Below are 25,026 nucleotides of genomic sequence, written 5' to 3'. Positions count from 1 at the left end.
ATCTAATGTCCCTATCGATCACATACACACTAGGGCAAAATTCATTGGAAGACAGTTAAAGGGGTTATCCAGAGAAGCAAAACACTTTCATAGTAAGCCTATAATAAGATTTAAAATAGCTTACCACCAATATAGTTGTATTTTCATTTTTGCCCTGCAACGCTAAACGAAACATTAGTTACTTGATCCTGGGGCCTCTGCAGTTTTGACCTACATAATGACACACCGACACAACTCCACATGACTTCTAGCTACTCCTATTGGTGTTGGCATGGAAAAACAGCTCCATTTACGTCCGTAATGGACGCAGCAAAATAGCGCCACAACATGACATTATGGCTGAAATTACGGTGCTGTTTTCTCCTGAAAACAGTCCCGTAATTTCAGCCGTTACGGACGCTGCCGTGTGAACATACCCTTAAACTATCAGTATGTTTTTGGAGTCTGGAAGGAAACCAAAGTACCCAGTGGAAACCCACAAAAACATGGCAATTACATACAAAAACTCCATGAAAGTAAAGCCATTGGTTGAATTTAAACCTAGGCAACAATAATAGTGAATGTGTATTTTGTAGTATTTAGCATTATTATTATTTAGTTTTTTTTTGTCATTTTTTTATAGGGGAGAAGTGCATGAGTATATTTTGAGTTATGAATGGAGAAAAATAATATATATATATACACACACTGTATATCTGAGTCTCTCTAACACTGTTAGTGTCTGTGTAATTAAATATGCTATAAGTCACTTGGCTTTTCCACAGTTTACTAAATATTAATGTTTAAAGGGTAGATTTATGGCAGGTGTAATTTTGACCCCAAAAGCAATTAATATTGTTAAAATTAAATAATATTATTTTAGTACTGAAAAAGCTTTAGTCTGTCACTTTAATCTGATTTTTAATGGCATTTCTTTGTGACTAAGTGGATTTTTACGTGGTCTAAAATAAAACTAATAAAGTAGGACTCATCACAACACTTTTATTGGAAGCAGTGAAATGAGCTCTCACTTCTCTGGTTCTGTTCAGGTTTTGCTAATGACATACACTAGGGGGTACTCATCAGTATTCATATTAATTATGCAATTACAATATTCCATGAAGGCTGTTAAAATATGATTTCCTAACAACTGAGGAAAATATGCATACCAGGTCATGCCGGCCAAGCCATTAATTGCAGGAATGCTATTTTTAATTTAGCTTGTGGCACTGAGGTAGTACAGGAGGAGGACTCGAGCAATTATGCAGGTAATAGATTTCTTTTTTTTTTCTTTTATAACTGTAGAGACACAACTCAGTGAAGTATTACATTTATAAGAGATTCCACTGTCCTGCTGGTGGGCTTGTGTCATGAGGATCATACAAAATGCAATGTTGTACAATGAATAATGCTTATGTAAGAGTTTCGATTATGCTTCACATACATTAGCACTATTATTATTATTAGTTATTCATTTATATAACAACAAACTTCCAGTGTGCTGTAGATGTAAAAAAAAAAGGTGGAATACTACATAGCGTAAGTACACATATGACAATTATATGAGCAAATAAACTACGCAACAAACAGAATAAGAGACCGATGCAGAAGAAGAAAGAGCCCTGCTTATAAAAGCTTACAATCTATAAGGAGGGGGAAAGAGACAGTAGTTTGAGTGGTAGAATAATATTAATATCACATACGTGATGAAGAGCAGGTTATGATAAGTTGTAAGCTTGTCTGAAGAGATGCATCTTTAGGGGTATTGTTTAAAGCTCGGAGAGTGATAGATAACATTTGATATCTTGAGGCATATATATATATATATTGCCAATTAAAACATTCATGACCTTATTTTAAAGAGTAACTCAACGTTCGGAAAACTTCTGACATGTCATAGTGACCTGCCAGAAGGTTTGATCAGTGGTGGTGCAAGCACTGAGAATCCCCCCCCCCCCCACCGATCGCTAAAATGAAGCTGCAGAAGTGCTCGGGTGAGCGCTAAGCAGTTCAGTTGGTGTACTGGCCCATAGACTTTCTATTGACTCTGTACATCGTTACCTCAGATTTCCGAGAAAAGCCGATCAGAAACCAAGTGTCTCAGCGATCACCCAAGCGCTTCTGCCGCTTTGTTTTAGCGATCGGTGCGTGCTCAGACACCCACTGATCAAAACTTCTGACATGTCACTACGACATGTCCGAAGTTTTCTGAACGTTTAATTAACCTTTAAGTGCGAGTAGGTGAGAACTTTGTGCTGTTACAGACTTGCTGTGAGTTTTTTTAAATTCTCTTCTCAAAACATCCACCTAATATGTCCAGTGCTGGTAAGAAAAACCTGCTTCCGGTGTGTCAATTCTTATTGGCTGGCCTGCACAATGGCAAGAATCATTCCAGGTAGTGATACTGAGCTACTAAGTATTTGTGTCCACGGGCACTGACATATTAGGTGGCCGTTTTGAGAGGAAACCAAAAGAACACTAGAGGTGCCCTAACAGGTATGTAACAGCAATAACAAGACACATTTTATTTAACATTATTTAAACTAAAAATTGGTATGTTTTGCATTATCTAACAGAGAATTTTTACATTCAATCATGGGACAGGCCCTTTACATTTTTTACTTGAAAAAACAAAAACTTGACAATCATTGCAACTGTTGAAAATTAAGAGCATCCTATTTTATCGGGACAACCTTAAATAATAATTTATTTTAAATATATAACTTTATATTGTGTGATTTAAGTATGAATACCAGAGAGGAGCGAATTTCCTGAAATTCACTTCTGGTCCGATTCTAGCAAACCGGCTGTCAGATTCGATTTGGTCGAAATAAATATTTTGCGAATCGAAATTGTTTTAATTGCCCTGAAATGTCATGTATGTCCCTCTGAGTTCTGATAGGACTGTATCAAACCCCTTTCAAGCTCTTTAACGCCAAGACAACATAAGTAACGGATGTAGCCATCTTTATCTTTACTCGGATAACTTGCTGCAGCTTGATATCACACAACAAAAGCCATTGAAAAGTCATTGAAAAAGTCAAGATAAAGGATCTTGCCACTGTGTATTTAATGTGTTAAAAGTCCAGGTAAAGAAAGCTACATCTGTATGTCACAGTGACAGCAAATTTTTATGACTATGGATAAATAGGTGGTAGCCGGTGGTAACAAAAAGGCTGTTTGAAAACAAGCTGCAATTATTCTTTTCTAAATTAAAAAACGGTCCAAAAATTATCCCTTTTTTGGTGGCAGATTTATACACACACACGGTGGTATCGGAAAAATACATTGTTTTTAACAAGCGGTCTGTGACATCTTTTTCCTAAGACCATCAGCACGAGGATTAATATGATGAAGATTTGTGAACGATGTAATGAAGATTGGTGATTTACAAGTTAATGTAAGGGTATGTTCACACGGCCTATTTACGGACGTAATTCGGGCATTTTTGCCCCTAATTACGTCCGAAAATAGCGCCTCAATAGCGCTGACAAACATCTGCCCATTGAAAGCAATGGGCAGACGTTTGTCTGTTCACACGAGGCGTAATTTAGCGCCGCTGTCAAAAGACGGCGCGTAAATTAATGCCCGCGCAAAGAAGTGACCTGTCACTTCTTTGGCCGTAATTAGAGCCGTTATTCATTGACTCCAATGAATAGCAGCTCTAATTACGCCCGTAATTGACGCGGCGTTCAAGCGCCTGCACATGCCGTTACGGCTGAAATTACGGGGATGTTTTCAGGCTGAAACATCCCCGTAATTTCAGCCGTTACGGACGCCCTCGTGTGAACATACCCTAAGAGTTGCATAGCTGCAGCAGCACCCACTCACAGCAATGACTGCCTGTGCCTGCCTAAATAACACTCTGACACTGACTGACTCCTATCTCTCTAAAATCTCTTGCTCTATGAAATTATTGTAAGTCTAACAATTCTCTTCTCCTTAATATGAAACACACTTGCTGACACTAATCCACTTTATATTTGTATTCTGTTTTACTACCTCTCACTCTGTCTGATGTCTTGTCTTTCCTATCTGTATTCCCATAAAGTGACAGAATTTCCTGGTTAGGCTTTTCTAGAGGGAGAGCTGCATGCAAGGCATTTTCGGAAAGCCTGCCGGGCCGCCACCCGAGGTCATCTTATTGTGTTCTACTGATCTATAAAATGGTGGCTGTTATTTTGAGCGATTTGTGCTGGACGATTCCAAAAAGTTTCATATTTGATAGAATCCGAAATTTTGGGGAAATTCTTTAACGTCATTTTATTTGCGTGAAATCAAATCGCTCTTCTCTAAAAAAAAATACATATCGTACAAATGTATATGTTTAGATATTTGTGTTTAGCTGAAATGCCCACAAGAATAGCATACCATAGTGTTTGACATTAAAACTGAAAGAGGCTTCCAACCACCCTTACATTTTAGCACAATCAAATTCAGAACTAACAGTAGCTCAAATGTGCTTTCTAAAATGGATCATTAACCCCTATAATGACTGCAAGGGCAGGTCACACTGTTGAGTGGGACAATGCTGACTAAATGCTTGACAGAGCATAGGCAGAAAAAGATTAATGCAAAGTGCGTCTACCCTCTGTCAGACATTCACCTTGTGTTCCTCTGTGTATTAACACTCCTTGTGTTCATTATTGGGATCAGTAATCCCATTTTGAAAGTTCCACTTGCAGCGAATATAGTCTCCCCCTAATCGCAACTGAATATAAGGCAATTCAAGCATGGGGTGAATATATGCATAATTTTTTTAAATTAAAATTTTTGACGACTGCAGTGCACATGAGTGCGTTGAAGTGAACACAATCAGCTTAAAGCCTCACGTACATGGCGGTGTCCAGCGCTTGGAAATTGTACGGGGGCCCACAGAGCCCCTGCAAATGGAGTCTCTTTTCAGTTTACATTTTTTGCCCAATAATCAATTACAATACAGCTTCAAAATAAAATCTGACTTCAGATTTCTTGCTGCGGGCAACAAGGCCACTTTTGATACATGAGGGCTTTCCGATTAAATATCCCTTCTACCTACCTAATGACCCTTTTATATGTTAGTACATTTTTGAACCATGCTGATCTTTGGTTGAGTTAGAGGGAAGGGGTAAAGTAGACATCCCATTGTTTTGATTTTGACTTAAATAAAAAGTTTTGTATTTTTTTCACATCATATCGTGTGCTGGACCTCTAACTTTTTTCCTTCGATTTCTACCTACTCCCGACGTAGCTCTCTTGTCCGTTCACCGAATAATCATGGAATGTGGTGTCTTTACTTCGAATGAGTGGTGAGCGGACTAATTTTTCTTGTATATTTTTTACTTGCTGTAAAGTAGACATGTTTTAATAAGTATTCAAAATCGATTTTATATTTTATAAATACAACAAAGCAAGTTACCTGGGCTTACATTTGCGTTGGAGACTGAGCTTCTGTCACACATTAAAAAAAATAGCGCTTCAGGCAGCAGTATTCCTCCTGTCAAGATACCAGATACCACAACGGAACCAAACAAACCCTATTTTTAGTTGATGGGAGTTGTCAAAATATACTTAAGAAAACACAAACACACACACCAGATAACAGGAGCTTTCCCTAGGTATATAGGGTCCTTTCCTTCCTGTGGTCTTTGCCAGAGAAATTTAGTTCATCCAAGTTTTTCTTGTACTTTATTGGATTACCTGTGTTAGATCTCTGACTGTACCTTTGACAATCCTTGCTTGCCGTCTGCCCCGGCCTCTTGCTATACCTGATACCTCGAGTTCCCTGCAGAGTCCAGATCCCTGTATAGGGGTTAAAGGGTGAATACCAGTGGTTTTCGTTAGACTCCGCTCCCCAGTTTAATCCTATGTCAAATCACTTGGTAACAAAGTGGGTTCACCCCACTTTCTGCTGGCCCTGTGACTGGTAGCAGCCACACTTCGGCTCTAGTGCCAGAAAAGACCATCTGCCACAATGGCTGGAAACATACATGCAGTTATTGGGGCAGTTTTTGGATCTCCAATATTTTGTGTCCTCCTGTGTTAAAAAAAAAAAACAGAGCCAAAAACAGCATCAGAACTGCGTGTGTGATCTTGGCTTAAGAGGATTATTTGATGAGTTTTTTTTTATTTGCCCTTCCTAATACAATATTTTAACAATATAAACTTATTATAAAAGTAATTCACCATAGCTGAAGAAAACATTTATTAAACTTAAATTAGGTATTACGGTGCGGTATATCCTTAAACTTTATGTCCAATAAAATATACAATCTGACAGATGTGTAACAATGGAGTTCTCCTTTTTTTTCTTTTTTACAAGTTTACTGTAGGATTGGTTAATCAGTAGAATACATAAACCTGGGGAGAGGACAAAGATTAATTATACCTGTGCCTGCGTGACAGTGTTTGTGTTTCAGACAAATTATATTTGCTTGCCTTTAAACGTTGCATAAATCTGATGCATGTAGATGAGCGCATGTTTAGGATGAGTGAGCACACTTGTTTGAATGTCATATTTATCCCAGCATTTTGTCAGAAAATTAACTTCTTTGGAGTTTGTGCTTGAGTAGAGCATATGGTTCTTGATCTCTAGAGATGACAGCCTATCTGAGCAATAGCTCCGTATGGCTCCAGATCATCCTTGCTGGCAGATGCTGTGGGCTTTTCTTCGATTAAGTGGAGATCATCACTGTTTTGTTTGAGTACTGCTGTGTCTTGTACTCTGAAGTGTTTTGTTAATCACTGTCTGCCTTTAATGCAAGCTGTCAAATCTCTCATTAAGTTTGAATTTTGGGACATCACGCTCGAATGTTGGAATCTTAGGTTTTCTCGTATTATACATACTGTAACTCAACTGCTCTTTTTCTGCACAGATCACCCTCAAATTTTTTTCATCAATGTAAGCATGGTAGCTTTACAAACTAACACAATTCTACCACTTTTTAATAGCCTGCTTAAAGGAGCTTTGTCCCAGTTTCCTTTCCTTAAATGGGGCTGAGCTGCAATACCACACACAGCCCATGGGAAAAAAGTCCATTAAACCTAGTTGAAACATCTACAAAAGTTATAAATATACGAGGAAAGACCATTATTTCCAGTGTCCACACAAAGATCCATAGTGCTTCTGATGCTATCTGTCATTTCTCAGTATCGTTTTCCATATCAGCTGTGAGTTGAGACCATGTGTGCATGCTATCAAATCCCATCATAGTTTTATTTCTCCCAGACTTCTATTTAGCTGATGTACATGAAAATCAAGGGAATTATCCTTGCATCTATTACTTGTTGCCCCGACAATTGTGGCATTCTGTTTCAAGGGTAAATTATACCTGTACTCCCTGAAAAAGACTGAGGCGATGTCTGTCTATATTATTACATAGTTACATAGTTACATAGTTAGTACGGCTGAAAAAAGACACATGTCCATCAAGTCCAACCAAGGGAAGGGAAAAGGGAAGGAAAAATTTCTACACATAGGAGCTAATATTTTTTTGTTCTAGGAAATTATCTAACCCTTTTTTAAAGCCATCTACTGTCCCTGCTGTGACCAGCTCCTGCGGTAGGCTATTCCATAGATTCACAGTTCTTACTGTAAAGAAGCCTTGTCGCCTCTGCAGCTTGAACCTTTTTTTCTCCAGACGGAGGGAGTGCCCCCTTGTTTTTTGAGGGGGTTTTACAAGGAACAGGATATCACCATATTTTTTGTATGTGCCATTAATATATTTATATAAGTTAATCATGTCCCCCCTTAGTCGTCTTTTTTCAAGGCTAAATAGGTTTAATTCTTTCAATCTTTCCTCATAACTTAAATTCTCCATGCCCCTTATTAGCTTCGTTGCTCTTCTTTGTATTTTTTCCAACTCCAGGGCATCCTTTCTATGAACTGGAGCCCAGAACTGAACTGCATATTCTAGATGAGGCCTCACTAATGCTTTGTAAAGTGGTAATATTACATCCCTGTCCCGCGAGTCCATGCCTCTTTTAATACACGACAATATCTTGCTGGCCTTTGAAGCAGCTGATTGACACTGCATGCTGTTATTGAGTTTATGATTTACAAGAACACCCAGATCCTTCTCAACAAGTGAATCCGCCAGTGTAGCTCCCCCTAGGACATATGATGCATGCAGGTTGTTGGTACCCAGATGCATAACTTTACATTTATCTACATTAAACTTCATTTGCCAAGTGGACGCCCAAACACTTAGTTTGTTTAAATCTGCCTGCAATTCACAAACATCTTCCATAGTCTGAACTATATTACATAGCTTGGTGTCATCTGCAAAAATAGAAATAGTGCTATTAATCCCATCCTCTATATCATTAATAAATAAGTTGAATAATAGTGGTCCCAGCACTGAACCCTGGGGTACACCACTTATAACCGGTGACCATGCAGAGTAGGAATCATTGACCACAACTCTCTGGATACGGTCCTTGAGCCAATTCTCAATCCAATTACAAACTATATTTTCTAAACCTATAGTCCGTAATTTACCCATTAGGCGTCTATGGGGGACAGTGTCAAATGCCTTTGCAAAGTCCAAAAACACTAAATCCACAGCGGCCCCTCTGTCTAGACTTCTGCTTACCTCTTCATAAAAACAGATTAGGTTAGTTTGACAACTTCTGTCCTTAGTAAAACCATGCTGGCTGTCACTTATAATGCTATTTATTGTCACATAATCCTGTATATAGTCCCTCAATAGCCCCTCAAACATTTTCCCCACGATGGATGTTAAGCTTACTGGTCTATAATTACCCGGGGAAGACCTAGAGCCCTTTTTGAAAATAGGCACCACATTTGCCCTGCGCCAGTCCCTTGGCACTATACCAGTCACTAGAGATTCTCTGAATATTATGAAAAGGGGGACAGAAATAACTGAACTAAGCTCTTTAAGAATTCTAGGGTGTAACCCATCTGGTCCCGGAGCCTTGTGCACATTTATTTTATTTAATTTAGCTTGGACCATCTCTACATTCATCCAATTCAGTATATCAACTGATATATTAACAGCACTGGCACCGGCTACATCAGCTGCTCTTTCTTCTGTTGTATATACAGAGCTAAAGAACCCATTTAGTAACTCTGCCTTCTCTTGATCCCCTGTGATCAACTCCCCATTACCATTATCTAGGGGTCCTACATGTTCAGACCTTGGCTTTTTTGCATTTATATGCTTGAAGAATTTTTTGGGATTTGTTTTACTATCCTTGGCCACCTGCCTTTCATTTTGTATTTTTGCTAATTTTATTACATTTTTACAGATTTTATTAAGCTCTTTATATTTTACAAAGGCTACAGCTGTACCCTCAGATTTGTATTTTTTAAATGCCCTTTTTTTGTCATGTATTGCCCCTTTCACAGAAGGTGTAAGCCATGTGGGGTTTAATTTGAGTCGTTTATACTTATTACCTGTAGGAATAAATTTTGCACTATAATAACTCAAAGTAGATTTGAAAATCTCCCATTTATCATTTGTTCCATTATTTGACATTAGTTCTTCCCAGTCCATATCCTGAATTGCCGCCCTCATCCTGGGGAAATTGGCTTTCTTAAAATTAAATGTTTTTGCCCTCCCAGCCTGCGTTTGTTTTTTACAGTATAGGTAAAATGTAACTATATTATGATCACTGTTACCGAGGTTTTCACGAACATTGACATTCCCAACAAGATCTGCATTATTAGAAATGACCAGATCCAACAGAGCTTCACCTCTAGTCGGGTCTTCCACAAACTGGCCCATAAAATTTTCCTGCAACAGGTTGAGGAAATGTCTCCCCTTTGCAGTTGAAGCCGAACCATGACACCAATTAATATCCCGGAAATTAAAATCTCCCATTATCACTACAGTACCCGCCTGTGCAGCCCGCTCCATCTGTTTATATAGCTGAACTTCCATCTCCTCAGTTATATTGGGTGGTCTATAGATTACACCAAAAGTAATTTTTTCAGTGTTTACCTCCCTTTCTAGTTCCACCCACAAGGTTTCAACCTCCTCACAGTCTTCACCCACTATTGTCTCTTTCACACTCGCCTTCATATCACTTCTCACATACAGACATACACCACCACCTTTCCTTTTTGTCCCGTCTTTACGAAAAAGTGTAAAACCCTGTAGATTTACAGCCCAGTCATGTGAAGAGTCCAGCCATGTTTCAGCAACACCAACTATATCTATATTTTCTTCCAGTATCAAGGCCTCCAGCTCCCCCATTTTATGAAAGAGAATTTAGTGATCAGGTTTATTCATGAATCCTCTTCCGCGGCTGGAGTTGGGTTTTTCATCCAAATTTCAACCAAATTACTGTGAAAAGCAGATACCCACTAACTTTGATTTCCGAATTGTTACACCATATCAAGGTGTGGTTTTCCAAGTTGGATCTACGGAAGGCCTATTTGATTTGGATCAAGGAAGGACACGAGTGGAAAACCACCTTTAATACCCAGAATGGGCACTATGAATACCTAGTAATTCCATTCTGTCTCTGCAATGTCTCTGCTGTTTTCCAACAGTCTGTTATTGACATCTTTAGGGATGTTCTTAATCACTTTGTCCTGATTTACCTAGATGACATCTTAATATACTCCAAAGATCTATAAACTCACTGTTCTCATGTCTATTCTGTATTACTCTGACAGAATTCCTTATATGCCAAGTTGGAGAAATTCCTGTTTGAAAAATGAGGAATTCCATTCCTGGGCTATATCATCTCCTTTGATGGTCTTCACATGTATCCAGTCAAGGGTTCTGCTATTCTAAAATGGCCTCAATCTGTGGGTCTTAAGGCTCTCCAAAGATTCCTGGGCCCCACAAGTTATTATAATCAATTTATTATCAAATTATTATTCTAAAATGGCCTCAATCTGTGGGTCTTAAAGGCATGGTGTTGCCCGAAAAACATGTTTTTTTTTAAAAAATTAAACATTTAGTGTGTGGGTGATTAAACATTGTTCAAATTTTTTTATTTTTTTCGCGAGTCAGGAAATATTATAAATTTTTTCTAATTTATAATACTACCCATTTTTGGTCACTAGATGGAGCTAGTTCCCAAAATTGCAGCATTGCAACATTGGGTTAAAAGCCCTCGCTCTAGTGAGCTCTCAGCATCCCCCCCTCCTTTATCCTGGCTAGTGCCGGGATAAACGAGGGGTTTGAAAGGTTTAACCTCCTACACTGTGTGTCGCCATTTTTTGAGGTAACCCACAGTGTAGTAGGTTTACATACAGTAGTAAACACACACAAACACTAACATACATTGAAATCTCTTACCTGCTCCTGCCGCCGCGGCTCCCTCCGGCCCGTCCGCTCCCTTTGCTGCCGCTGTTCCATGTGCACAAGTCCGGAAGCCGCGACCGGAAGTAGTAATATTACAGTCCGGCCGCGACTTCCGGTCCACAGGAAAATGGCGCCGGACGGCGCCAATTTCGAATAGGACTGTGTGGGAGCGGCGCATGCGCAGTTCCCACACAGACGCCGTACACGGACGTGAATGGGACGGGAGCCGTTCACAGTCCCTATGGGACTGTGGCTGCCGTATTCCATGTCTGTGTGTGTCGTTAATCGACACACACAGAAATGGAACAAAAAATGGCAGCCCCCATAGGGAAGAAAAAGTGTAAAAATAAGAAACAGTAAAACACAAACACACAAATGAATATAAACGTTTTTATTAAAGTACTAACATCTTTAACATATTAAAAATTTATTTGTGATGACACTGTTCCTTTAAGGCTCTCCAAAGATTCCTGGGCCCCACAAGTTATTACAATCAAGTTATTATAAGTGTTTTGTTAATCACTGTCTGCCTTTAATGCAAGCTGTCAAATCTCTCATTAAGTTTGAATTTTGGGACATCACGCTCGAATGTTGGAATCTTAGGTTTTCTCGTATTATACATACTGTAACTCAACTGCTCTTTTTCTGCACAGATCACCCTCAAATTTTTTTCATCAATGTAAGCATGGTAGCTTAACACAATTTTACCACTTTTTAATAGCCTGCTTAAAGGAGCTTTGTCCCAGTTTCCTTTCCTTAAATGGGGCTGAGCTGCAATACCACACACAGCCCATGGGAAAAAAAGTCCATTAAACCTAGTTGAAACATCTACAAAAGTTATAAATATATGAGGAAAGACCATTATTTCCAGTGTCCACACAAAGATCCATAGTGCTTCTGATGCTATCTGTCATTTCTCAGTATCGTTTTCCATATCAGCTGTGAGTTTAGACCATGTGTGCATGCTATCAAATCCCATCATAGTTTTATTTCTCCCAGACTTCTATTTAGCTGATGTACATGAAAATCAAGGGAATTATCCTTGCATCTATTACTTGTTGCCCCGACAATTGTGGCATTCTGTTTCAAGGGTAAATTATACCTGTACTCCCTGAAAAAGACTGAGGCGATGTCTGTCTATATGAAAGAGAATTTAGTGATCAGGTTTATTCATGAATCCTCTTCCGCGGCTGGAGCTGGGTTTTTCATCCAAATTTCAACCAAATTACTGTGAAAAGCAGATACCCACTAATTTTGATTTCCGAATTGTTACACCATATCAAGGTGTGGTTTTCCAAGTTGGATCTACGGAAGGCCTATTTGATTTGGATCAAGGAAGGACACGAGTGGAAAACCACCTTTAATACCCAGAATGGGCACTATGAATACCTAGTAATTCCATTCTGTCTCTGCAATGTCTCTGCTGTTTTCCAACAGTCTGTTATTGACATCTTTAGGGATGTTCTTAATCACTTTGTCCTGATTTACCTAGATGACATCTTAATATACTCCAAAGATCTATAAACTCACTGTTCTCATGTCTATTCTGTATTACTCTGACAGAATTCCTTATATGCCAAGTTGGAGAAATTCCTGTTTGAAAAATGAGGAATTCCATTCCTGGGCTATATCATCTCCTTTGATGGTCTTCACATGTATCCAGTCAAGGGTTCTGCTATTCTAAAATGGCCTCAATCTGTGGGTCTTAAGGCTCTCCAAAGATTCCTGGGCCCCACAAGTTATTATAATCAATTTATTATCAAATTATTATTCTAAAATGGCCTCAATCTGTGGGTCTTAAAGGCATGGTGTTGCCCGAAAAACATGTTTTTTTTTAAAAAATTAAACATTTAGTGTGTGGGTGATTAAACATTGTTCAAATTTTTTTATTTTTTTCGCGAGTCAGGAAATATTATAAATTTTTTCTAATTTATAATACTACCCATTTTTGGTCACTAGATGGAGCTAGTTCCCAAAATTGCAGCATTGCAACATTGGGTTAAAAGCCCTCGCTCTAGTGAGCTCTCAGCATCCCCCCCTCCTTTATCCTGGCTAGTGCCGGGATAAACGAGGGGTTTGAAAGGTTTAACCTCCTACACTGTGTGTCGCCATTTTTTGAGGTAACCCACAGTGTAGTAGGTTTACATACAGTAGTAAACACACACAAACACTAACATACATTGAAATCTCTTACCTGCTCCTGCCGCCGCGGCTCCCTCCGGCCCGTCCGCTCCCTTTGCTGCCGCTGTTCCATGTGCACAAGTCCGGAAGCCGCGACCGGAAGTAGTAATATTACAGTCCGGCCGCGACTTCCGGTCCACAGGAAAATGGCGCCGGACGGCGCCAATTTCGAATAGGACTGTGTGGGAGCGGCGCATGCGCAGTTCCCACACAGACGCCGTACACGGACGTGAATGGGACGGGAGCCGTTCACAGTCCCTATGGGACTGTGGCTGCCGTATTCCATGTCTGTGTGTGTCGTTAATCGACACACACAGAAATGGAACAAAAAATGGCAGCCCCCATAGGGAAGAAAAAGTGTAAAAATAAGAAACAGTAAAACACAAACACACAAATGAATATAAACGTTTTTATTAAAGCACTAACATCTTTAACATATTAAAAATTTATTTGTGATGACACTGTTCCTTTAAGGCTCTCCAAAGATTCCTGGGCCCCACAAGTTATTACAATCAAGTTATTATAAGTGTTTTGTTAATCACTGTCTGCCTTTAATGCAAGCTGTCAAATCTCTCATTAAGTTTGAATTTTGGGACATCACGCTCGAATGTTGGAATCTTAGGTTTTCTCGTATTATACATACTGTAACTCAACTGCTCTTTTTCTGCACAGATCACCCTCAAATTTTTTTCATCAATGTAAGCATGGTAGCTTAACACAATTTTACCACTTTTTAATAGCCTGCTTAAAGGAGCTTTGTCCCAGTTTCCTTTCCTTAAATGGGGCTGAGCTGCAATACCACACACAGCCCATGGGAAAAAAAGTCCATTAAACCTAGTTGAAACATCTACAAAAGTTATAAATATATGAGGAAAGACCATTATTTCCAGTGTCCACACAAAGATCCATAGTGCTTCTGATGCTATCTGTCATTTCTCAGTATCGTTTTCCATATCAGCTGTGAGTTTAGACCATGTGTGCATGCTATCAAATCCCATCATAGTTTTATTTCTCCCAGACTTCTATTTAGCTGATGTACATGAAAATCAAGGGAATTATCCTTGCATCTATTACTTGTTGCCCCGACAATTGTGGCATTCTGTTTCAAGGGTAAATTATACCTGTACTCCCTGAAAAAGACTGAGGCGATGTCTGTCTATATGAAAGAGAATTTAGTGATCAGGTTTATTCATGAATCCTCTTCCGCGGCTGGAGCTGGGTTTTTCATCCAAATTTCAACCAAATTACTGTGAAAAGCAGATACCCACTAATTTTGATTTCCGAATTGTTACACCATATCAAGGTGTGGTTTTCCAAGTTGGATCTACGGAAGGCCTATTTGATTTGGATCAAGGAAGGACACGAGTGGAAAACCACCTTTAATACCCAGAATGGGCACTATGAATACCTAGTAATTCCATTCTGTCTCTGCAATGTCTCTGCTGTTTTCCAACAGTCTGTTATTGACATCTTTAGGGATGTTCTTAATCACTTTGTCCTGATTTACCTAGATGACATCTTAATATACTCCAAAGATCTATAAACTCACTGTTCTCATGTCTATTCTGTATTACTCTGACAGAATTCCTTATATGCCAAGTTGGAGAAATTCCTGTTTGAAAAATGAGGAATTCCATTCCTGGGCTATATCATCTCCTTTGATGGTCTTCACATGAATCCAGTCAAGGTTTCTGCTATTCTAAAATGGCCTCAATCTGTGGGTCTTAAGGCTCTCCAAAGATTCCTGGGCCCCACAAGTTATTATAATCAATTTATTCAACATTTCTCCACTTATTTCCCTAACCAGAAAAGCTGGCTAATCCTGTGATTGGCCAGCTCTTGCAGTACACGTCTTCTGTCATCTTAAGATATGCTTTTCTTCAACTCCGATTCTCCATCATATTGATCCTAATAAGCCGTTCTTCATGGAGGTTGATGCTTCCTAAATTAAAGTCAGAGCGGTTCTCTTCCAATAGTCCGAAGGTAATAAACACATTCCATGTGGCTTCTTCTCCAAGAAGTTCTCTTCTGGTGCAAAAAACCCCATCTAGGTAGTGGTAGATCGCGTCTCTAAAATGGTCCATCTTGTAAGACTATCTGGTCTTCCTCTAGCTTCTTGGTTGTCTCAGAAATTCTTCAAGGAAATATTTTGTCTCTATTGTTTTCCAGCTTGCTCTGTCTCTGATTGGGTAGTAGAGTTTGTCTGTAAATTTTGGAGAGCACTGTGTAAATATTTCTCTGGATTTTTCCTCTGCTTACCATCCTCTGCTTGCTGGGCTATCTGGGATGCTGGATAGCTCCTTTTTTCCAGTAGCAGTTTCATCAAGGTCTGCTGATTAGCAACTCTGTTTCAGGTCTGTCTAACCACATACTCTGATCGCTTATATACAGTTAGGTCCGGAGTTATTTGGACAGTGACACAGGTTTTGCCAGTTTAGCTGTTTACCAAAACATATTGAATATACAGTTATATAATCAATATGGGCTTAAAGTGCAGACTCTCAGCTTTAATTTGAGGGTATTCACATCCTTATTTGAGGAAGGGTTTAGGACTTACAGCTCTTTTGTATGTAGCTGCTCTTTTTCAAGGGACCAAAAGTAATTGGGCAATTATCTCAAAAGCTATTTAATGGGCTTTTTGCATGGGCTATTCCCTCGTTAATCCATCATCAATTAAGCAGGTAAAAGGTCTGGAGTTGATTCCAGGTGTGGCATTAGCATTTGGAAGCTGTTGCTGTGAACCTACAACATGAGGTCAAAGTAGCTCTCAATGCAAGTGAAACAAACCATCCTTAGGGTGAAAAAAAATTAAGAAATCCATCAGAGAGATAGCACAAATGTTAGGAGTAGCCAAATCAACAGTTTGGTACATTCTTGAAAAAAAGAGCGCACTGGTGATCTCGTGAACCCCAAAAGTCCTGGATGTCCATGGAAGACAACAGTGGTCGATGACCGCAGAATCCTTGCCATGGTGAAGGAAAAACTCCTTCACAACATGTACCCAAGTGAAGAACACTCCCATAAAAATAGGTGTATCAGTATCTAAGTTTACCATAAAGAGAAAACTTCATGAGAGCAAATACATAGGGTTCACCACAAGGTGCAAATTATTAATCCACCTCAAAAATAGAAAGGCCAGATTAGACTTTGCCAAACAACATCTAAAGAAGCCAGCCCAGTTCTGGAACAGCATTCTTTGGACAGATGAAACTAAGATCAACCTGTACCAGAATGATGGGAGGAAGAATGTACGGAGACGGATTGGAACAGCTCATGATCCAAAGCACATGGCATGGGCATGCATGGCTGCCAAAGGCACTGGGTCACTAGTGTTTATTAGTGATGTGACAGAAGCAGCCGGATGAATTCTGAAGTGTTCGGGGATATACTTTCTGCTTAGATTCAACCAAATGCAGCAAGGTTGAGTGGACGTCGCTTCACAGTACAGATGGACAATGACCCAAAACATACTGCGAAAGCAACCCAGGAGCTTTTTAACCCCTTCCCGACATTTGCCTTATGCGTACGCCATGGAAAATAAATAAACAGCGTAAAAAACCCCATAAAAAACCATACCAGAGTTTCTATTTTTTGGTCACTTTGCCTTACAAATATTGGAATAAAAAGTGATAAAAAAGTCACACGTATCCAAAAATGGTGCCTATAAAAACGATAGCCCGTCTCGCAAAAAAACAAGCCCACATATAGCTCCGTCGACAAAAAATTTTAAAAGTTATCTTTCTCACAACTTGGGGACAGAAAAAAGACATTCTTTTTACAAAAGTAATTTTATTGTGCAAAAAACATAAAAAAGTTCTATAAATTAGGTATCGCCGGAATCGTACTGACCCGCAGAATAAAGTTAACATGTAATTTATAATGCATGGTGAACGTTGTTTAAAAAACAATAAAAAAAACTATGCCAGAATTGCGGTTTTTATTTACCTGGCCTCCCAAAAAATAGGATAAAAGGTGATCAAAAAGTCGCATGTACCCCAAAATGGTACCAATAATAACTACATCTTGTCCCGCAAAAAAAATCCCTCATACAACTATGTCTATGAAAAAATAAAATGAGTTATGGCTCCAATAAGTCAGGAAATAGAAAATATGCAGTTGTGCCGGCCCGAGGGGAACATTTCTTCTGTTTCAAGAGGTGATTTATCAAGGAACTAAAATTAAGGAACCAGGAAGAGGAGGGCCCGAACATATCTGCGGGAAGCGAGGGCACCCGTATTATACAAGGACAACACTTCCCAGCAAAATTCCCCAAACTGCAAAGGTGTGGAGTGTGGACCAAAAGGGGCATAAGAAAGGACGCCATATATCAGTGCGACACCGGCCTGTGCAGAAAGGATTGCTTCACAGCGTAACACACATCTATGGATAATTTTATTGTTTTTTTAGCCCATTATTATACCACCTGACTATGCCCCTGATGTACTCTGCCCAGCTCACATGTGCCCCCACATTATAAACGGAAACACCAGCAATACTCAAACAAATCTACTACCAAGCAAAATCCGCTCTCCAAAAGCCAAATGGCGCTCCTTCCCATCTGAGCCCTACAGTGTGCCCAAACAGCAGTTTCCTTCCACATATATGGCATCGTCATACCCAGGAGAATCCTTTTAGCAATTTTTGGGGTGTGTCTCCAGTGGCATAAGCTGAGCATGACATATTTGCCACTGAAATGGCATATCTAGGGAAAAATGTAAATTTTTAATTTGCACCATCTGCAGCGCATTCATTTATGGAAAAGACCTGTGGGTTGAAAATACTCATTACACCCCTTAATAAATGCCTTGAGGGGTGGAGTTTCCAAATGGGTTCACTACTCAGGGGTTACTTTTTATTATTTCACATCTGAGCCTCTGCAATTGTGAACCAATACTTTGTAAATCGCCAAATTAGGCCTCAATTTCGCATGGTACGCTTTCACTCCTGAGCCTGGTCGAATGTCCAGGCAAAAGATTAGGGCCACATGTAGGGTGTTTCTGAAACCGGGAAATACCGCATAATAATTCGAGAGCTGTCTTGTTATGGTGGCACAAGCTGGGCACCACATATTGGCATATCTATGGAAAAAATCCCATTTTCACTCTGCAACATCCAGTGCACACTAATTTCTACAAAACACCTGCAGGGTTAACATGCTCACTACACCCTCTAGGTGAATGCATTGAGGGGTGTTGTTTCCAAAATGGGGTCACTTCTGTGGGGTTTTCACTGTTTTGGTCCAACAGACGCCCAGAAACCAATCGAGCAAAATCTGCACTCCAAATGGCGCTCCTTCCCTTCTGAGCACTGCCATGTGCCCAAACCGTCGTTTATCACCACATATGGGGTATTGACGTACTCGGGAGAAATTTCTTTATAAATGTTGGGGTTCTTTTTTTCCTTTATTTGTTGAGAAGCTGAAAAATTTTGCGCTAAAGCTACGTCTTATTGAAGAAAAAGGATTGTTTTTATTTTCACTGCCCAATTCTAATAAAATCTATGAAACATTTATGGGGTCAAAATTAGAGATGAGCGAACTTATGAAAAGTTCGGTTCGGCTAGTTCGCCGAATTTCACGAAAAAGTTCGATTCGGACTGGACTAGTTCTGACCGAACCTGTAATTTCCGTGCGCCGAGCATGGTACTGTCCAGGGTGCTGATAGAGTTAATGGGCTGCACTAACTCTTTCAGCAACCTTGACAGTACATGCTCGGCGCGCGGAAAATAAAATTTTAATGTAATAAAAAAATAAAAAAAGGTGTTATTGAGGACAGGAGTGGAGGAGAGGTAACAGACTGAGAGCTACGTAATAGTAAGAGCAGAGTTCACAGCAGCACTGAATCTGCACGCTCCTCTCCTGAAATACTCTGTGCTGCTGTGAACTCTGCTCTTACCATTACGTAGCTCAGTCTGTTACCTCTCCTCCACTCCTGTCCTCAATAACACCTTCACATGATTGGCAAGTCACAACCCCGCACAAGATCCGCACGCTCATCTCCTGAAATACTCTGTGCTGCTGTGAACTCTGCTCTTACCATTACGTGGTGACTTGCCAATCATGTGAAGGTGTTATTGAGGACAGGAGTGGAGGAGAGGTAACAGACTGAGAGCTACGTAATGGTAAGAGCAGAGTTCACAGCAGCACTGAATCTGCACGCTCATCTCCTGAAATACTCTGTGCTGCCTTAAACTCTGTGGACAGGTCAGGATCCTGTTTCTTTTAAATGCTGCACTGTGGCGCAGCCTTATATAGTGGATCGAGCGGGTTCCCTAGCAGCCGGTCGTTTTTCCGAGCCGTGCTCCCATTATAAAGTATAGGAGCACGGCCCGTAAAATAAAAAAAATAGAACATGTTCTATCTTTTTAACGGCACGGGCACCTTCCCGTGAGAAAACGGGAAGGTACCCGTGGCTAACAGAAGTCTATGGGCCCGCTATTTCAGGTCGTAATTACGACCCGTAATAACGGGTGTTTTTACGGTCGTGTGCATGAGGCCCCGTAATGATGGGTGGCTACATGTGTGCACCCGTCATTACGGCAGCGTTGCTAGGCAACGTCAGTAAATAGTCACTGTCCAGGGTGCTGAAAGAGTTAAGTGATCGGCAGTAACTGTTTCAGCACCCTGGACAGTGAATTCCGACCTGTAAAAAAAAAAAGACGTTCATACTTACCGAGAACTTTCTGCTTCCTCCAGTCCGGTCTCCCGGCCGTTGCCTTGGTGACGCGTCCCTCTCGAGATCCGGCCCGACATTCCTGGATGACGTTACAGCCCATGTGACCGCTGCAGCCAATCACAGGCTGACAGAAAAGAAGGTCGGACTGGAGGAAGAAGAGGGACTCGTCACCAAGACAACGACAACGACCGGGTACATATGAAATGCTTTTTATTTTTAATCAGCAGCCTCTTTTCTCTATCAGTGATTGATAGAGACAAGTGGCTGCCGATTTGTATAATATTTTTGACCGGGTTCGGTCAAAACGGGTTTGGCCGAACCCGGTGAAGTTCGGATTCGCTGCGAACCGAACTTTTCCCGATGTTCGGACCGAAACCGGGTTCGGTTGTCCCGGTTCGCTCATCTCTAGTCAAAATGCTTACTACACCCCTAGATGGATTCTTCAAGGGGTGTAGTTTCCTAAATGGAGTCACTTTTTGGGCGTTTTCATTGTTTTGTCCCCTCAGGGGCAATGCAAATGTAACATGGCCTCCGCAAACCCTTCCTGCCAAATGTGATCTCCAAAAGCCAAATGGAGCTCTTTCCATTCTAAGCCCTGCCGTGTCTCCAAACAGCCGTTTATTACCACATGTGGGGTATTGTTTTACTCGGGAGAAATTGCTTTACAAATTTGGTGGTTCTTTTTTTCCTTTAGGCCTTGTGGAAATGAGGAAAAAAAAATCGCTAAACCTACATTTTCTTTGGGGGATTTACACTGTTTTGGCACTGCAAGAGCCCTTCAAACCTGACATGGTGCCTAAAATATATTGTAATAAAAAAAAGGCCCCAAAATCCACAAGGTGCTCCTTTGCTTCTGAGGCCGGTGCTTCAGTCCAGTAGCTTGCTACGGCCACATGTGGGATATTTCCTAAAACTGCAAATCTGGGCATTAAATATTGAGTTGTGTTTCTCTGGTAAAACTTTCTGTGTTATAAAGAAAATTGGAATCAAAATTCATTTCTGCAGAAAAATATGAAATTTGTACATTTCACCTCTACTTTGCTTTAATTCCTGTGAAAAGTCTAAAGGGTTAGGGTATGTTCACACGCCCATTGAAATCAATGGGGATACGATGTTCTGTGCACAAAGGCTTCTTTTTTATGCGCCGCTGTCAAAAGACGGCGTGTAAAAAGACTCCTGCGTCAAAGAAGTGCATGTCACTTCTTGAGACGTAATTGGAGCCGTTTTTCATTGACTCCATTGAACAACAGCTTCAATTACGTCCGTAATTGACGCAGCGAAAAACCAGAGTACGAGCAATTACGTCTGAAATTCAGGAGCTGTTTTCGCCTGAAAACAGCTCTGTAATTTCAGGCGTATTGGATGCTGCCGTGTGAACATACCCTTAAGAAATTTTCTAAATGCTGTTTTGAATACTTTGAGGGGTGAAGTTTTTAAAATGGGGTGACTTTTTGGGGGTTTCTAATATATAAGGCCCTCAAAGCCACTTCACAACTGAACTGGCCCCTGTAAAAATAGCCTTTTGACATTTTCTTGAAAATGTGAGAAATTGCTGCTAAAGTTCAAAGCCTTGTAACGTCCTAGAAAAATAAAAGGATGTTCAAAAAACGATGCCAATCTAAAGTACACATATGGGGGATGTTAGTTAGCAACACTTTTGTGTGTTTATAACTGCCTGTCTTACAAGCAGATACATTTAAGTTGAGAAAAATGCAAATTTTTGCAATTTTTCACAAAATTTTGGTGTTTTTCACAATTAAATCCTGAACATATCGAGCATATTTTGCCAGTAACATAAAGTCCAATGTGACACGAGAAAACAATCTCAGAATCGCTTGGATAAGTAAAAGCATTCCGACATTATTACCACATAAAGTGAAACATGTCAGATTTGAAAAATGAGGCTCTGTCAGGACGGTCAAAAGTGGCTAAAGAGGGAAGGGGTTAAGGCAAAGAAGTGGACTATTCTGCAGATCTCAACCCAATCGAACATGCATTTCACTTGCTTAAGACAAAGTTTATGCAAAATACTGCTCCCTATATTTCACACATTTTATGTATGTATGGTATTTTCTGTGTTTTTTTTTGTGTATATTCATGTCCCCCTGTTTTTATCTACTCCTGATAATGACCCCTGACTTTGGTACTGCCTCATTCTTGCTACTTCCTGACTTCTAATCCACTGGCGATCCATAGCTTTGTCTCAGACACTGCTAAAGCAGACCCGCTGCCAATCGGTAACTATTCCGGGTGCTGCAAAATGGAATTCTGATCAGGAAAGTCCATACCTCCTTGTGAGGGTTAAGGCTGTGTTCACACTGAGTTTTTTGCAGGAGGAAAATTCCTCCTGCAAAAACTGCTCCACACGTTTTTTGCACAGTGGTTTGACAAAAACTCGTCAAAACACTCGTCGAGGCGTTTTTTTCCCCTTTCTGACTGATTGAAATGGGGTTTTGGAGGCGGAAACCGCCTCAAGATAGGTCATGTCGCTTCTTTTTACCCCGACGCAGTTTTTCCGCTCGCGGTAAAAAACTCATCCGCCATCCATTGAAATCAATGGGAGGCATTTTCGGGCGATTTTTGACAAGTGTTTCCGCACCCACACATTCGTCAAAAAACTCTGTGTGAACAGGGACTAAGGGTGAAGAACAGGGGTACTCCTAAAACTCTGCACCCCAGTCTAGCCAGAGCCATACTGATTGCGACTTAGAGGATCCACTTCACCAGTGAGAAGCATAACAGATTTTATATTACTGGGACAGTCTGTATTGAAGTTGCATGCAGAGCAGAGGCAGTGCTCCCAGCGTGATAGCTTTAAGAAGAAGACTACAGCTATAAACCTTTAACAAATATTAATCAAATTCAGCAGAATGGCTTATTCCCTTAGATTTTCTCCTGGATTTGTCATATTTGTTATAAATCTAACAAGAATAATTTGGTGGTGCAGGCGTTTCTAAAAAAAAATATAACTCTATGCAGGAGATGCCTGCTTGGCACTCAAACATTTGCGCATACAGTTGTCATTAGGGAAGGTCTACAGAACATTGCAAAATTCGAAAAGCACTCATTGCATGTGTCTTGAAGAATAACAAGCCAGAGAGATATATACACCAAGCCACCGTACTGTATGTATATATGTGTGTGTGTATATGTGTGTATATATATATATATATATATATATATATACATCGTGTTCCAAATTATTATGCACATTGGATTTAAGTGTCAAAAACATTTAATTATTCGTTTTTCAATTAAACTCATGGATGGTATTGTGTCTTAGGGTATGTTCACACGGCCTATTTACGGACGTAATTCGGGCGTTTTTGCCACAAATTAAGTCTGAAAATAGCGCCTCAATAGCGCTGACAAACATCTGCCCATTGAAAGCAATGGGCAGACGTTTATCTGTTCACACGAGGCGTAATTTACGCACCGCTGTCAAAAGACGGCGCGTAAATAGACGCCCGCGTCAAAGAAGTGACCTGTCACTTCTTTGGCCGTAATTGGAGCCGTTATTCATTGACTCCAATGAATAGCAGCGCCAATTACGCTCGTAATTGACGCGGCGTTCAAGCGCCTGCACATGCCGGTACGGCTGATATTACGGGGATGTTTTCAGGCTGAAACATCCCCGTAATTTCAGCTGTAACGGAAGCCCTCGTGTGAACATACCCTTAGGCTGGGTTCACACTACCTATTTTCAGACGTAAACAAGGCGTATTATGCCTCGTTTTACGTCTGAAAATAGGGCTACAATACGTCGGCAAACATCTGCCCATTCATTTGAATGGGTTTGCCGACGTCTTGTGCAGACGACCTGTAATTTACGCGTCGCGTAAATTGACTGCCTCGGCAAAGAAGTGCAGGGCACTTCTTTGCAACGTAATTTGAGCCGTTCTTCATTGAACTCAATGAAGAGCAGCTCAAGATTACAGGCATCAAAGACGCCTCGCATAATACGAGGAGCTGCTTTTACGGCTGAAACGAGGCAGCTGTTTTCTCCTGAAAACAGTCTGTAATTTCAGCCGTAAAAGCCAGCTAGCGTGTGAACATACCCTTAGGGCTCTTTGCAGCATTGTAATCAATCTCAGACACCTGTGATAATTAGTTTGCCCAATCAAAGGAAAACTACTTAAGAAGGACGTTCCACATTATTAAGCAGGCCACAGGTTTCAAGAAATATGGGAAAGAAAAAGGATCTCTCTGCTGCCGAAAAGTGTGAAATAGTGCAATAGCTTGGACAAGGTATGAAAACATTGGATATTTCAAGAAAACATAAGCGTGATCATCGTACTGTGAAAAGCTTTGCGGCTGATTCAGAGTACAGACAGGTTCATTCAGATAAAGGCATAATGAGGAAGGTTTCTGCCAGACAAATTATTAGGATTAAGAGAGCAGCTGCTAAAATGCCATTGCAAAGCAGCAAACAGGTATTTGAAGCCGCTGGTGCCTCTGGAATCCCGAAAACCTCAAGGTGTAGGATCCTCCAGAGGTTTGCAAGTGTGCATAAAGCTATTATTTGGCCACCCCTAAACAATGCTCACAAGCAGAAACGGTTGCAGTGGGCTCAGAAATACATGAAGACTAATTTTCAAACTGTGTTGTTTACTGATGAGTGCCGTGCAACCCTGGATGGTCCAGATGGATGGCGTAGTGGATGGTTGGTGAATGGCCACCATGTCCCAACAAGGCTGCGACATCAGCAAGGAGGTGGCGGAGTCATGTTTTGGGCTGGAATCATGGGGAGAGCGCTGGTAGGCCCCTTTAGGGTCCCTGACGGTGTGAAAATGACCTCTGCAAAGTACGTAGAGTTTATGACTGACCACTTTCTTCCGTGGTACAAAAAGAAGAACCGTGCCTTCCGTAGCAAAATTATCTTCATGCATGACAATGCACCATCTCATGCTGCAAAGAATACCTCTGTGTCA

Source organism: Rhinoderma darwinii, chromosome 1 (genome assembly GCF_050947455.1).
Source record: "Rhinoderma darwinii isolate aRhiDar2 chromosome 1, aRhiDar2.hap1, whole genome shotgun sequence".
NCBI classification, from domain to species: domain Eukaryota; kingdom Metazoa; phylum Chordata; class Amphibia; order Anura; family Rhinodermatidae; genus Rhinoderma; species Rhinoderma darwinii.
Note: the sequence above shows the minus strand (reverse complement) of the source record.